Raw genomic sequence first — 14772 nt, forward strand, 5'->3', positions numbered from 1 at the left:
GTTATCTTTGGTTCCTTATTGAATTTTATTTAATTAAATGAACGCTTTCAAAAAGAAATATTAAAGAATGTAGCAATACCTGAACAGATTTTTTTGTCACATGTTTATGTTATTGTTCTCACTCTGTGAATTTGACTACAGGGGCAAGCGATATTGTTAGTATATATGAGTCATTCATCACATTTTATCATCCACTAAACTTCAGCATGTCCAAATTAACAACATCCATATTGAAACCTGTACCAAATTTTAACTTTATTTCCTTTTCTGCCCTAATACAATTTCATGCCATTTTTTCTAGTATTTACCATGGATTTGTAAATAAACCTGCCTATGTAGCCCACTCAGAATCACTTGTAAATATTCTTCAATATTATGGAAGTTCAGGTCTTTTACACTTTTTGTTTGCAATTGCATGAAGCACTTCCCTGCACGAGGTCTTCTGCAAGCTCTGCTTTCTCTTCCAGAAGTGTTCTTCCTGTGCTTCCTGTCACATAGACAGCTTTCAGTTCTAGGTCTGAGTAGAACTAGCACTTTGTAACAACTATGTTTTTCTTGTCTAAAGTTTCAAAGGAACAAACTATTGGTACATAATTTATTACGGGAAAAATAGAACATTTTATTTTCTAAAAAAAAGAGCAACTATAAAATGGTTGATGTTGAAAATGGTACAGAAGACAGAGAAGTGGATAGTGATCCCATTGGTGACAGAGGAATAATAGTTACCTGTATGAGAGCAATGATATTAAAGATAAAAAATGATGGATCGTGATTAATTTTCATGAGAACACATAAGGATTTGTTTGAGACTTAAACATACTGATAGGATTTGAAGGAGAATGCAGAGCAGGGTGGAAAGTAACTGAAGATTTGAACTTGAAACAAACTATGAACAAAGTAAAAATATTTGCATTTATGTAACAAAGACAAGATGCTGGGTGATTTGACAGATTACTGTAAAGGAAGTTAAGTATTTAATGTCTGTTAACTACCTGAGGGGAATTTTCGAATAGACATTTTATTTTAAAGATTATGGCTGATAAACTCCCATTAGGTATTAAAATATGAACATAATTCACATTTAAAATTTGCTTCATATAAGAAGGTACTTTTACATTTTAATACTAGTTATTTCATGATTGATGATTCTGAGTATGTGTTATTTGTCTACTTTTCATCTGTGATCTTTCATCTTTTAACTATGTATGTATGTATGTATGTATGAATGTATCTAGTTATCTATCTATCTATCTATCTATAATTCTGTTCTATCACATATAGCAATCCGTTTGTTATATTTTCTACCTTACGTAGGTCTAGTATCCTGAAATTATATCACAAGCTGGAAAAACTAATTAGATATGTCACATGCTAAAATATATACAGTGACATTACTAAATAAAATCTTTGTGTTTTTATGAAATAGATGAGAAAATTTGATAGTATAATAATTAACTACCTAAATTGAATCTATTTTCTGAACTGTGATTTTAAAATGAATCAAAATGTATAAAGCAGCTTTTAAAATTCTTCAGTACTAATGTATTTAGCAATAAAGTTTCATAAAATTAGAAAATTGAGTGCATTTGTATGTTACATATTTATATGTATATACATGTACATATACACATACAAACAAACATATATATATTTACATATACATATATACATATATATATATATATATATATATATATATATATATATATATATATATATATATATATATTGGTTCTTTTTTTCAGAGCTGGGGACCGAACCCAGGGCCTTGCGCTTCCTAGGTAAGCGCTCTACCACTGAGCTAAATCCCCAGCCCCTATATATATGTCTAATTGTGTCCATATACACTTATAAATGTATATACACATACACACATATATAAAGATATATATGTATGTCCATATGTACACATACACATATAGACATACATACATACATACATACATACATACATACATGCTTTTTCAAAGTAAAAACCATGCTTTTAAAGGAATTTGCCTAGGCATGACATATATGGTTTAGCCAAAGAAGAGAAAAATGATGTTATTGCTAAATGGCTCTGTCTGCGCACTCATTTTTGCTTGTTTAACATGGTGATTGTTTTAGCGATCTGACTTCTATGTACTTGGGGATTGAAATGATGTCCTTTGCTTCTCTAATTCACTCATACACTTACTCCAAAAATAAGTGATTCCTTATTATGTTTCCAGTACATATCTAGGGAATAGACTTATAAATATAAATTTGTAGTTTCTGCTTTCTTTCAAGGGCTTCACACCATCTAGTGAGGATATAATGAAGTATCATTATTTGTTAAGTATATAATCTGCAAAAATTATTTTCTTCCTATTATATCATTTTGATCCTCCAAAAATTCATTTAGTTATCAGTACATTTCTTTTTTATAAATACAAGAAACAATAGTGTGAAAAAGTCCTCTTTAAAATAAGATAGTAATGGAGTTAAAATTCAAGTTCACATAATATATTGCTCCAAGTCATTTTTAAAAATGTATTATACTTGCTGCCTTGAGTCACCAAGTTCAATAAATTGTAACTATTTTGTTAGTAAAATATAAAACAAAATAAAATCTAAGGGAAATATATTAATAAGATGCAATTACAAATTGTTTTTCCACTCATATATTCCCTACTATATCTCTACATTTAACATAGAACTAGAGGGGTGGAGATTTAGCTCAGTGGAAGAGTGCTTGCCTAGCAAGCACAAGGCCCTGGGTTTGGTTCTCAGTTCCAGAAAAAAAAAAAACATAGAACTAGAAAAAATTAAAACTTTTAAGAGAAGTCCCCACCACCCTGGGATCATGGTTTGGAATGGAATTTTATAGATGAAAAGAGAAAAAAAAAAGTATGTGACCCTGCTAGTAGATGCTTGAAAAAACATGTACACTTTGGTTGAGGTTCTACAATATAAACCTGACTTGTCCCTACAACTAGATGGCGTGTGCTTTTGGCCAAACAGAACAAGAAAATTAACAGATGAGCTCCATGTCTTATACACATTATATTGTAAATTTGCTTGAAATCGTAGTTTTGATAATTATCATATTGACCAAAGGCACCATCAGGCTTACACATTCAAAAGTACCTTGTTGTCACCTTCTGTTAACTAACTGTATTTTATTTCATGCAAGAGTAAGAATAAGTAACTGATCTTGAGATGGTTTTAAGGGTTTGCAGAACCATTACAGCTCATAGTTTTTAAGTGTTTTTAAAACTTTTATATTGGAAACATGGTCAAAGGATCTACACTGTCTTGATTTTTCTCTTCTGATCACATATTGGATTACCCATGTCAACATTAGCTGCAATAGCTGTAAATGATTGCAATAGTCTCTATGCCTCTGAGGAGAAAATGATGTACAGGATTACTCAGCTACAGTAATATATTTGTAGCAGCAGCAAACGTTTCAAACATCTTATATTTTTCCAAAGGAAAGTTGACTGTACAGACTACGACAAACAAATAAAGCAGCAGCAACAATGTTTGTGCATCTTGTGTCTCTGCTGATCGTCAATTCCCTGAGAGAAGCACAGCATAGACCTTCTCTCTGTCCAGGTTACTGACAGAAGCCTGGCTGTTGTACTAGGTTGTGCCACTGCTGCTGTTTCCTGTTTGTTATGACAACTCTACAGAACTGAACTCCTAGAGTATTCATGAAATGTTTGCTAATGGAACAAGCTGCCTCTGCTAACCTGTGAACTGAAATTCTGCTCTGCAGACAACAGAGATTGGAGTTGCTCCAGTGAACCTTTCTAAACAGGGTCACCACCGCCACGCCCAATGCCCCCATCCTTTCTTTTACCTCGGGTGGGTGGAGGGCTACAGGGAGGTTAAAGCTTTTAAGAATCATCATCAAACATAGATATTTGGAAAAAACAAAGTTTTAGGTTGAAGAGTTATGAGCTGTGGGCTCTCCTTGGGGTGTAATAATACTCAGGCATTTGACGTATGCTGCATGGAAGGAGCCTGAGGATACAAAGTTAATTGCAAAAAGACAGGTATTTTCTGGTGTTGCATATATCAATGTATGTAAAGTTTTTATCAACACTGGTAAGAAGCAGGAGGTTAGGGGTGTGGAGGAGAGAGAAGGAAGGTGGTTACTGTGTGTAAAATGAATGGCATCAAAGCTCCATAGATTCAAAGAGATCTGGGTCAGTGTAGGAGTGACAGGCACACACCAGAGATGCTGAGCACTATAAAAAAAATGGTAAAGTGCTAAGTTTTGTTCTGTATATATTTTGATACCAAACCAAACCAAAGAACCCAAAAAACAAATAAAGAACCATTAGTGTGTATAAAGATCTGTTGGAATAATTTTGAGGCTCTCAATATTCAACACTAAATAAATAATCTAAAATAAATGATGACCCCTCACTCCTGGAGCTGGACACCAAGTAATATTGGCAATAGTATTGGGAAATAGCTTTGAATCCCACGGCAAGTGTTCATTGCACAATATGTTGTAAATATTTTGATGCTTTTTTTTTCAGTGCGAACCAAGCTCTGGTTACATGTGTGCATGCATTTGTGTGAACATTCAGCTTCCTGAGGTCCAGGCTCACTGAACATTGATTTCCTGCTGCAAGGACAGCACTGACAGCAGTGAATCATAATAAGCTGTTGTCCAGTGAATGAAGAAGGAAGTGAGGGACTAAATCCCAATCAAAGAGCACACATGGAAGCATCCTTGGCTTCAGCCTCATATATAGAAGGGGATGGCATTGCATGGCATCAATAGGAGGAAAGGCCTTGGTCCTGTGAAGTCTGGTTTCCCTGGTGTAGGGAAGGCCAGAGTGTTGAGGTGTGAGTGGGCAGGCAGGGTTGGTAGCAAACTCACAGAAGCAGGGGGAGGGTGGATGGGAGAGAGGGGAGCCAGGAAAGGGTATAACATTAGAAATGTAAATACATAAAATATCCAATTAAAAAAGAAGGAAATGAGTGAGAAAGGAACAGGAGGCTAACCTCAAAGGAATGAGAGCTTCTAGATGCTGGTTTAAGTTGAAAGATTCAAGAATCTTTGTTATGTATGAAAGGCAAGGGTCAGCAGACTATAGCTTTGCATGATTTTAAATAAATGTAATTGAAATAATAGTTCCATCTTCTTATATGAACACACAGATTCATTGGAAAGATAAATAGACAGCTGGTTTTATTGGTTTTATTGGTGAAAGAATCTTTGGCATATCTTCCAACACAGCTTAAACCACTCTCAGAAAGATTTTTATGGGATAAGACAGCAATAGAGAATATTGTGTCAGTGTTGGGATACAGGTATCTTCGATGTATTTTCAGTCACATACAAACATCCTTTTAAACTGTGAAAATATAAAATTATTAAGTGATTGAATGCAATTCTAAGAATATAATTCCTTACATGAAGCAGTACTGTCTGTGTATATGAATTTCACACTTAGAATAATATTAGGAGATGAATTCATTTAATAATTGTTAAAAGTGCTGTGGTATAGTGGTGGAATACAGCATCTAAATTCTTACTGTCTGGGATGGAATCCTGGCTCTCCATTATCTAATCTTAAATCAAATAAGAATATAAAGAGACACGTGCCTCTGAGAAAACACTCACTATAAAATTTAAAATGCCCTTATACATTCAAAATAATAATATAAATAATTTAGATCTTCTAACAGGACATAAGGATGATCATTTTAGACTGGGTTCATATTGCCATACAATATATTTTATTTAAAATTTAAAGCTCACACGTGTGAAGTTTTGTTTAGTCAGAACTGTTTTTCAGGCAGTACCTGACTTACCACTTTAATTCTAGTTGACTGATTTTTATTGCCACTTTTTCAGTTGTTAAATTTTTGTCTGCTGTGTGATAGCAACAACCTTATGTGTGGTTGTGTATTTGTCAAATATGAAGAGCCAGAATAAATCTGATGTGTCATGGTGAATGGAATTGCAACAATAGCTAAAGTTTACATGATATAATTTGATATTAAGTACAGGCAAAAAAGAAACTCTGTAGTACATATATTTTTGAAAAATTTGTTTGTAAATATTTTGAGAAAAAATGTAATACCATGTTATTTGAGAAAATGAGAATACCAATTGCTAAAATGCCAGAAAATATAAGATACTTATTCTGAATTGCAAGGGAATGCAAAATCAAAATTAACAATAGTAATTTGATGGGATGGCAATTGTGTATGCAATATTTTATGTCACAGAATTATACCCTTACATTAGTACTCCTTGGTACATTAAAAAGCAAAATGACCAAACTGCATTTTATTTCTTGTAGGACAGTTATAAAAGAACCCAAAAGCTATCCTTATAAATTATTTTAAAACTTATTTTGCATTAGATAATATCTCCTTTAATAAGAGTAGAATGACTTTTTTCTAAAATACTTTTGCTAACTTGAGACATTCAAAAATTAATTTTGCTTTCTTTTTCCAAAAGACAATACCAGTTTACATGAAGAAAGTCTATCAGTAGTGAGAAAAATAATTGCTGCAGTTCTTCAATAATCATTTCCTTTGGTAAGTGAAGTTTAACCAAGTGTTTGAGAATTAATCTAACTATTGTCATTTCCATCAGTAGATGTAGAAGGAACCATGATATAAACAAATGGAATTCACTGCTAAAGTTAAATCTCATTAAAGTATAACCATATCTGCAAGCTATAGGAACTTTTCGAAGCAATTCCAATTGACATTCTTACACAAATTATTTTTATAATAAATGTAGTAAACAAAATACTCCTATACAAAGAGTGATATCTTTGGAGTTAAGTTCACATTAAATTCAAACTTTCTTTCTAGATACAGAGTCTTTTTAATTAATCTATTATTACTTTCTAAAGAATAAAAGAGAATATGGATTATGTTAGGTAGCAGGCAGCAATCAGAAGCATCAACCTCTTTGTGGTAATCTAATAGATATGAATTTTATTTCTTCCATGAATGTTTAAGCATGATTCTTCCCTTATAATATTCCCATTTTCTTGATCTGTTTCTGGATATCACAGATCCCATAAGGGTTGGATTAAAAAGTATTCACTGTGTCATGATAATAAACTTAGTCTTAGAAATTCCCTGTTTGTTGCTACCTCTGAATAAGGAAGTTTGAATCAGATCATGCAACTTGACTGCACAGAGATGTCATCCTTCTCTAATTAGCATTTGCACACTTTTGTCCATAATTCTGTGTCTTAGCCAGAGTTTCTATTGCTGTTATGAAATGTCATGACCAAAAGGGAAAAAAGAAAGTTGGGGAAGAAAGTGTTTATTTTACTTTACATTTTCTTTTTTTTAATTTTATTTACTAGAATTTTACAACCCAGATTGCATCCCACTCCCAGCCCATACTCTGCCTGTTCTACATCCCTTACCTTCTCCCCTCATGCCCATCTGAATGAAGCTGTTTCCCACTCCACCCCAGTCACCCAGACCTCTCCACTCCCTGGGGACTCCATTCTCTTGATGGTTAAGTGCGTCTTCCCTGGTCGTGTCCAGAACCAGCACTCCAGTCTTAGAGCCCTCATATTATCTGGTGCATGATGCCGCATTGATGGCTCAGTGTCTGAAAAAAAACACTGAGGTCCAGGTTAGTTAACACTGCTGGTCCTCCTGCAGGGTTGCTCCCCTCCTCAGCTTCCTCCAGCTTTTCCCTAGTTCGACCACAATGCTTAGCAGCTGCTGTTCAATGGCTGACTCTAATTGTCTGCATCTGACTCTTTCAGCTGGGTGTTGGATCTGTCAGAAGGCAGTCATGACATGTCTGTTTTCTTAACATGACAAGGCACATGGTTTCCCTCATTTTGGGGGCCCTAAAATTCTTTAAAGATTCATTGTCCTCATAGGAAATGGGAGAAGCACGTCTGGGGCTGAAAGGGGGTTGAATAGACCTTGCTGGATGCAGAGGAAGAGGTGTTGCTCCTCTGTTAGCCAGCAGACTGGCCAGGACAGCATCAAGTGAACAAGTAAACCATGTTTTCATAACGTGGGGAACCATCTTGAATTAGGATGAAAAGCATCTCTCCTGTCTCAAGCCAGATTCCCCTGGGCCTCTGGGCCATCTCAGACACTGACTAACAAAGGCATCAATATCAGAGCTGAGAGATCCACATCTGAAACTAGTCACATTCCTCAGTTTCCCCTATGGAAGAGACAGATCAATTACAGTCGGGACCAGCTTAGGCACAGCCTAAGTTACAGCTGCCTTTTCCAGCGCCACCACCAGTCTTGTTAGTGAAGGTGATCTGGCAATGATGAGTGGGCTGCATTCTTGGGTTATGGTTATTCTAATACAGCCACTATAGGAAACATCTGTTGCTGGACATAGCACTGTAGGCATGGCCATGTCTGGTTGGTTTCTATTAATATCATTCATGAATCACAGGCTTAAGTGGATGGAGGTGTGAAAGGGTTTGTGGCTGTGGGACCACTTCCCTACTGGGGACTTGGCAGGACTTGGTCTACCCTGGACTTTCTCCAGTATCCTCCCGTTATGTGCTTTCCAATTAAGGTGTTAAATCAGAGGGAGAATGGGTCCAGGTGGTATCCTGGAGATCGTGGCTCTGACACCACGGAAACATTGAGTGATCAGGCTGAATTAGCACAAACTCGATGTACTCATGCTCTTCTTCAAGCCACTGGCCTCTGCGCTGAGCCCCATGATTATTGATTAGTGAGTGAATGTAAGACTGAAAGGGGGTTGGGCTGCAGTATTGCCCTGTACAGGGCAGCCGGATGTCTTCCTGTTGGCAGAGCCCACATTGGAAAGACTGCGGCTCCAGACAGAGTGCCCAGGCCTGACAATTTAAATTCTGATTATTGAATCACTAAGGTAATGAGCCATCTCCCAGCCCCTGGTGTTTTGTCTGATGATTCTGCAAGTTGCATGTTTAATATGTAAGGAATGGGAACAATGAGGAATGGGAAAAAGACAGTGTATGCCTCCTCTGCCCACCCTCTCTGCTCCCAGGGAGGTTGTGGCAATGGCAGGGTGCCCTCATCTTCTCAGTGAACTGGACTTCGTGGATGTTCTCAGGATCTTGGAGAAGGCCAGAGAAGCTGCTTTGTTCTGCAGGATGTTTCTGACTCTTGAAAATACTGAATGAATTCCAGGTGAATGGATACCTTTACCTCACAGAGAGGGAAATCAAGAGGCTCGATTATTGCACCAGCATCTGGGGTCTGTGGGACCCGTGGGGAGGGCTCTGTCCTTTGTCAGCAGTGGTGGGGACACTGGATACTGCAGTCACAGCCTGAGCAGTTCCTGACCCACTCAGAGACCTCCATTCAGGTAAAGCTGGATCCCCTACTACACCACAGGGGGAAATCAGTGAGTTTATTACACAGAGAAGGTGACTGCCACAGATTCTGATTTGAACATGGGCATTTAGAGAGAGCTTTATACACAATTCTGTGGCTCTTCAGGCACCATTGTTCAAAAGATATAATTTACAGCAAGGTTGAAGGACAAAGTGAAGTTTAAAAATTAGGTAAAATATAGTGATTGAATGTACTTGTTTTTTTTTAATTTTTTTAGATTTATTTTGTTATTTTATATGTACCTGCACCTATGTGCGTGTGCTATATGCATATGGTACCCTTAGAGATCAGACTAGGATGTCTGATCCATTCGAACTGGACTCATGGATGGTTGTGAGCTGCCACGTGGTTGCTGGGAATGGAACTCGGGTCCTCTGCAAGAGCAGCCATTCTGTATAGGACTGGCCCATCTCTCTAGCCCGTGACTTGTTTCTCTTAGGTGATTTTCTTTTTGTAAATAAAGTTCCTAAATGGTTTTATGAGTTACATCGTTTGGGTCTAGGGATGAGAGTGGATTAATAACAGAGTGAAACCAGAGGTCATACACTTCCTGACCCTCAGTAAGGATAGTTTCAATTGTGTGTGTGTGCACACACACACATGCACCCGCATGCATATTGTTTACAGATTCCCTTGGAAGCTAGAAGAGCACCTATGGTTCCGGGGAGCTGATTTACAGGCAGCTGTGAGCTGCTTAAGTGGATCGTAAGAACAGAATTTGGGTTCCCTGCGAGTTTGGAACATTCTCTTAACTGATGGGCTCTCTCTTCAGGCCCTTGTGTTTCTCAGCCTCGACTGAGATATCTTTAGGAAAACGTGCACTATCTCTGCAGGCAGCATTGGCTGGGTCGGTTGCCTTGATGTTTCTGGTGCTCAGCCATCAGGAGACAAAGGCTAGACACCAGAAGATAGCTTCGCTCCATTTTAGCGTCACCCTTAACTCTCCAGTTCCTCTATCCTGTCTTGTTCGAACCACAGGCACAATGCTGCTTCCTCCAGGACTCTGGAGGTGTGTTCTCGTCGGTTGAACAGGACATGAGGCTATGAATAAAGGTCAGCGTGACTCAGTGCCTTTTGCTGTACAATTTATGAAATGTTTTGGCTGGAATTAGGGTCGGGGCTCGTTCAGGTGTGTAAATTAGAGACAGCCTCAAAATCTCTTGAGTTGAGCCTCTTTTATAACCTTAGAGGCTCTCTGGGGAGCACGTCACCATCCACACCACCTTTAGCCATGAACGGATGGCTGAATAATTGCTTTGGGGCTGAGATACTTCTGCAAGCTGTGAGACTGTGGAGTCAAACTGCTGTCGGGTCCTCAGCTTCCCAGCTTTTGTCACATGCAGCTTTTCAGCTTGACATCACAAACTGGAGGGGAAGAGAGCTGGGAGCTCATTACCATGGGTGTCTTGGAAATTTTGGGGGCTAGTTCTGCATTAATTAAACCTCATTCGAATAATGAGCACATGCTATTTATTTTCTTGGAGAGCTGCTCTGAGGGAAGCATAGAGGCTTCTCCTACAGGAAGCCTGGTGGCCCGTGGGCCCGCCGCCCATCACTTGGGGGAGGGAGGGGGAGACAATGGTGCTATTTTAAACTATCTGTTATTGAAGGAAACACCCATAACTGGAACATTGTGGTGCAGTTTGTCAGCTGTTTCTGTGTGAAAATGCCAGGGGTCATTCTCCACTCCTTTCCACGCTGCTCTCTGTCGTGCATAGGAGATGGTCTAAAATCTGCCCATCCCATCTCCACAAATCATTTGTCTTCTTCATCTGTTATGGGGCTGAGCAGAATGGTGGTGAACTTGGGATCATGTGGCCACCTTAGTGGTCATGAGGGGGACTCCACAGGAAGAGAGGGGTTCTCACACCAAACACCCAGATCTACCTGCACTGGGAGCTTAAAAAGGACGGCATCTCTGCACTAAAAAGCAATGATTACGCTGTACATATGGAGATTTAAATCTGATCGGGGCTCATCATCTAGACTAGGTAAAACAAGCATCCTATGTGCCTTTTCTCGGTGATTTTTTTTTTTTTTTTGCAATTGGCTGCACAGAGTGATTTACTCTCTCATGTGGTACAGGAAGAAATGAGCCAGATTCCTCCAGCTCTGTAATTAAATCACATACCTTCATTCCTTTGGCGGCACCCAGCTATCTTCCTTCCCAGAACTACTTGACCATCAGTCTAGGCCAGAGTTCAGAGCCATAAACAAAAGTACAGAAGGGTCATGCCTGATTCTGTTGAGTGTGCAGCTCAAGAACTCACACATGGAGGCACTTACAGGCTGCACACTGGAGCTTCACACACTTAACATTATGATATTGCAGAGGATGGGAGGGGCTGTGCACACATGCCAATTTCATACTTCAGGGAGACACAGGACTTCATGTACTTGGGGTTTTGGAGCCACCCAGACCCAACGAATGTTCTTCACGCAAGCATCATGAGTCTTTAAGCAAGACTTTAAAACAAGGGTGTAATTATCATATATCTGAAGAGAACCTGTGGTGGTTTGAATATGCACTGCCCAGAAAATGGCACTATTAGGAGGTTGGCCTTCTTGGAGGAGGGGTCTCCCTGTGGGGGTCAGTTCTTGAAATCCTTCTCCCAGCCATGTGGGAGACAGTCTGCTCCTGGCTTCTTTTAGATGAAGATGTAGAACTCGCACTGCCTTCTCCAGCACCATGTCTGTCTGCACACTGCAATGCCCTCTGCCTTCATGATCATGGACTGCCCCTCTAAACCTGTAAGTCAGCCCCAATTACATGTTGTCCTTGGTCATGGTGTCTCTTCTCAACAGTGGAAACCTAACTAAGACCCCAGACTGGATAGGTCATGGGATTGCTCAAATGTCCTTGGCACCATCACTCTTTTATCTTCTGCAATGGCCCAACCCAATCTCTATCCAGTCCAGGGTGCTCCTCCAGTCTTGGTTCTCAAAGGACTCCTCTATACAACGCACTTTCCCTCAGAGTCTCCTAGTGTCTACAATACCACCAGCCATGGCATCCTCTTCATTGATAGGGTGAAGTGTATTCCTGAGGATGGTCACCAAGTCTCCCATGTGGTTTTGTACAGTAGCAAAGCATCTCTGGGGACAGGGCACAGATTCTGGGGCTTAGAGAGACAGCTCAGCCACGATGAACACTTGTTACTCTAGCAGAGGACCCAGGTTCTATTACCAGCATCCATATGATGGCTCACAGTTGAACGGTTAGCCAGTTTCAGAAGATCTAATTCCCTGTCTTGCCCTCTTCAGACATCAGGAAGGCACGTGGTGCACACAGTTCCGTGTAGCCAGAACATTAACACATTTGGTAATATAAACACATCTGATTTTTAAAAGGTATGTGCTTTAGATTATGGGCATGGGTGATGCTGAATGTGGATCCCAACAGCTTTCCTTTAAGGGGAGGAGGGACACCAGGTGTTTGGAACCCGGTGGCTGTAGGTGAGGGAGCACCGTATGGTCATGTCAGTATAATGCCTCCTGGTTAGAAGTGCTCATCTCACGGCTCTGATGGTGCCCATGAGGCAGAGGTCTCAGCACTGAGCTTGGCAACAGTCAGCTCTTGGGCAAGGCAGCAGGTGATTGACTATGTCTTTCTTCAAATACAATGAAAGATGTTCTTTTCCCCGCGTATTCTGTCATCATAGAGTTCTAAAAACCCACGTGGTCCTGATGAACTTAATTTGAAAGTCATTACAATGGAGGTGGGGGGGTGTGAGCTGACTGTTCATTAAGGAAATATTTGATGAGCCAAGAAAAAAGTGCCAGAGTTAATATTATGAACAGGATTAATGAGCAGGGTGGCTCCAAAAATTCATAAAAGAAAATAACAACACAACACGCAGGCCCTCGTCTCTGTTGGCCTGACAGGCTGCTGTCAGTCTGTCCTGATTTGTCTGCATTAAATGGTTGAGGCGGTAGGCTTGCCCACAAGGCCATTATTGTCTCTCATCTGCACTTGACAGGATAACTTTATGTTTCTGTGTAAACACATTCCTAATCCCTTAATCGCTTTAGCTGATGTGGGCTCGGTGTTTGCCAGCCAGTTAGGGATGAAGAGGCTTAATATGTTTCTTCTTTAAAAACAACAACAAAAACAACAACAACAACAACAATGACTACAACAGCAGCAGCAACAACAACACCCCAAAACAAACAAACAATAAACCAACAAGTTTGTATTTTTATTAAAACCACAACAACTTCATATTCACCAGAAAAGTAAACTGGAATTTATTTTGTCTGGTGGGTACTTGTTCCTCTCTCTAGAGCGCTATTGTATTAAGGTTTCCAGAGAAACAGAAATGGCAGAATGAATACACATTGTCTAAGTTAGATTTCCATAGCTGTGAACAGACACCACAGACAAGGTAACTCTTTTTTATTTTAAGGCTAGTTTATTTTAATGACTGATCATGTGAGGCCACAGTGAGGTCACTATGCACAGACGTAAAGGAAGCTTTATTTATTGGTCTCTTCCTCCTTGAACAGAGTCTTGATGATCTCCACCTTCTTGGCCTGGAGGCGCTCCTCCCACGTGTTTTTGTGCTTCCCTGGTCTTAGACCTGTGAGCCTCAGCCTGGTCAGCCTGAAGCTTCTTGCGGGCCTCGTCTGCCTTCGGTTTGAGGATCTGCTCCATCATCATCCAATGGTTTTTGGATAAATTCCTTTTAACCTTCAGGTACAGGCTGTGATACATATGGCGGTCCATCTTCTTAGATTCCCAGTATCTCGTGAGAAGCCAGTACAAGATCCTCATCCTTCTCATCCAGGTCACCCTCTCAGGCACCCAAGTGTTGGCAGTTCCCTTTCCCTTCCCTATGACCATATGCCTGCCCTTCAAGGTGTGTTTCTGTCAGTGAGTCTGAGGATGGACAGTTACAGGCGTCCAGATGATCAGGCCATCTGCAATCAGCTTCCTGATCAGTTGACGGGAGTTGGCATTGGCGATTTTATTGGTCTCATTCGGGTCCAACAGGACCTTCTTTTTACCACAGTGGAGGACACTAGAGGCAAGGCTTTTCTGTAGCCTGAGCATGCTCATGGCTGCAGACGCAGGAGCCAAGGTAATTCTTATAAAGGACAAGATTCCATTGCAGCTGGCTTACACTTTCAGAGGTTCAGTCCATTATCATCATGGCAGTAATCATGGGAGCATCCAGGCAGACTTGGTGCTGGAGGAGCTCAAAGTTCTGGATGCACAGACAGCAGAAAGGGATTGTCTGTACCATTGAGCATAGTTTGAGTATATAGAAATCTCAATGCAAAGCCACCACAGTGGCACACTTCCTCCAACAAAGTCACACCTACTCCAACAATGCCACAACAACTCCAACAAGTCCACACCCATTCCAACAAGGCCACACCTGCACCAGCAATGCCACACCCACTGCATCAAGGCCACACCTACTCCAACAAGCCCACACA

At 39.9% G+C, this 14772-nt stretch overlaps 1 pseudogene; it reads right to left on the bottom strand.

Moving 5' to 3' along the window:
* Positions 1-13806: 13806 nt before the first annotated feature.
* LOC147998110 (large ribosomal subunit protein eL19 pseudogene) lies at positions 13807-14389 on the bottom strand (annotated as a pseudogene).
* Positions 14390-14772: the final 383 nt, after the last annotated feature.

Source organism: Rattus norvegicus, chromosome Y (assembly GCF_021556685.1).
Source record: "Rattus norvegicus strain SHRSP/BbbUtx chromosome Y, alternate assembly SHRSP_T2T, whole genome shotgun sequence".
NCBI classification, from domain to species: domain Eukaryota; kingdom Metazoa; phylum Chordata; class Mammalia; order Rodentia; family Muridae; genus Rattus; species Rattus norvegicus.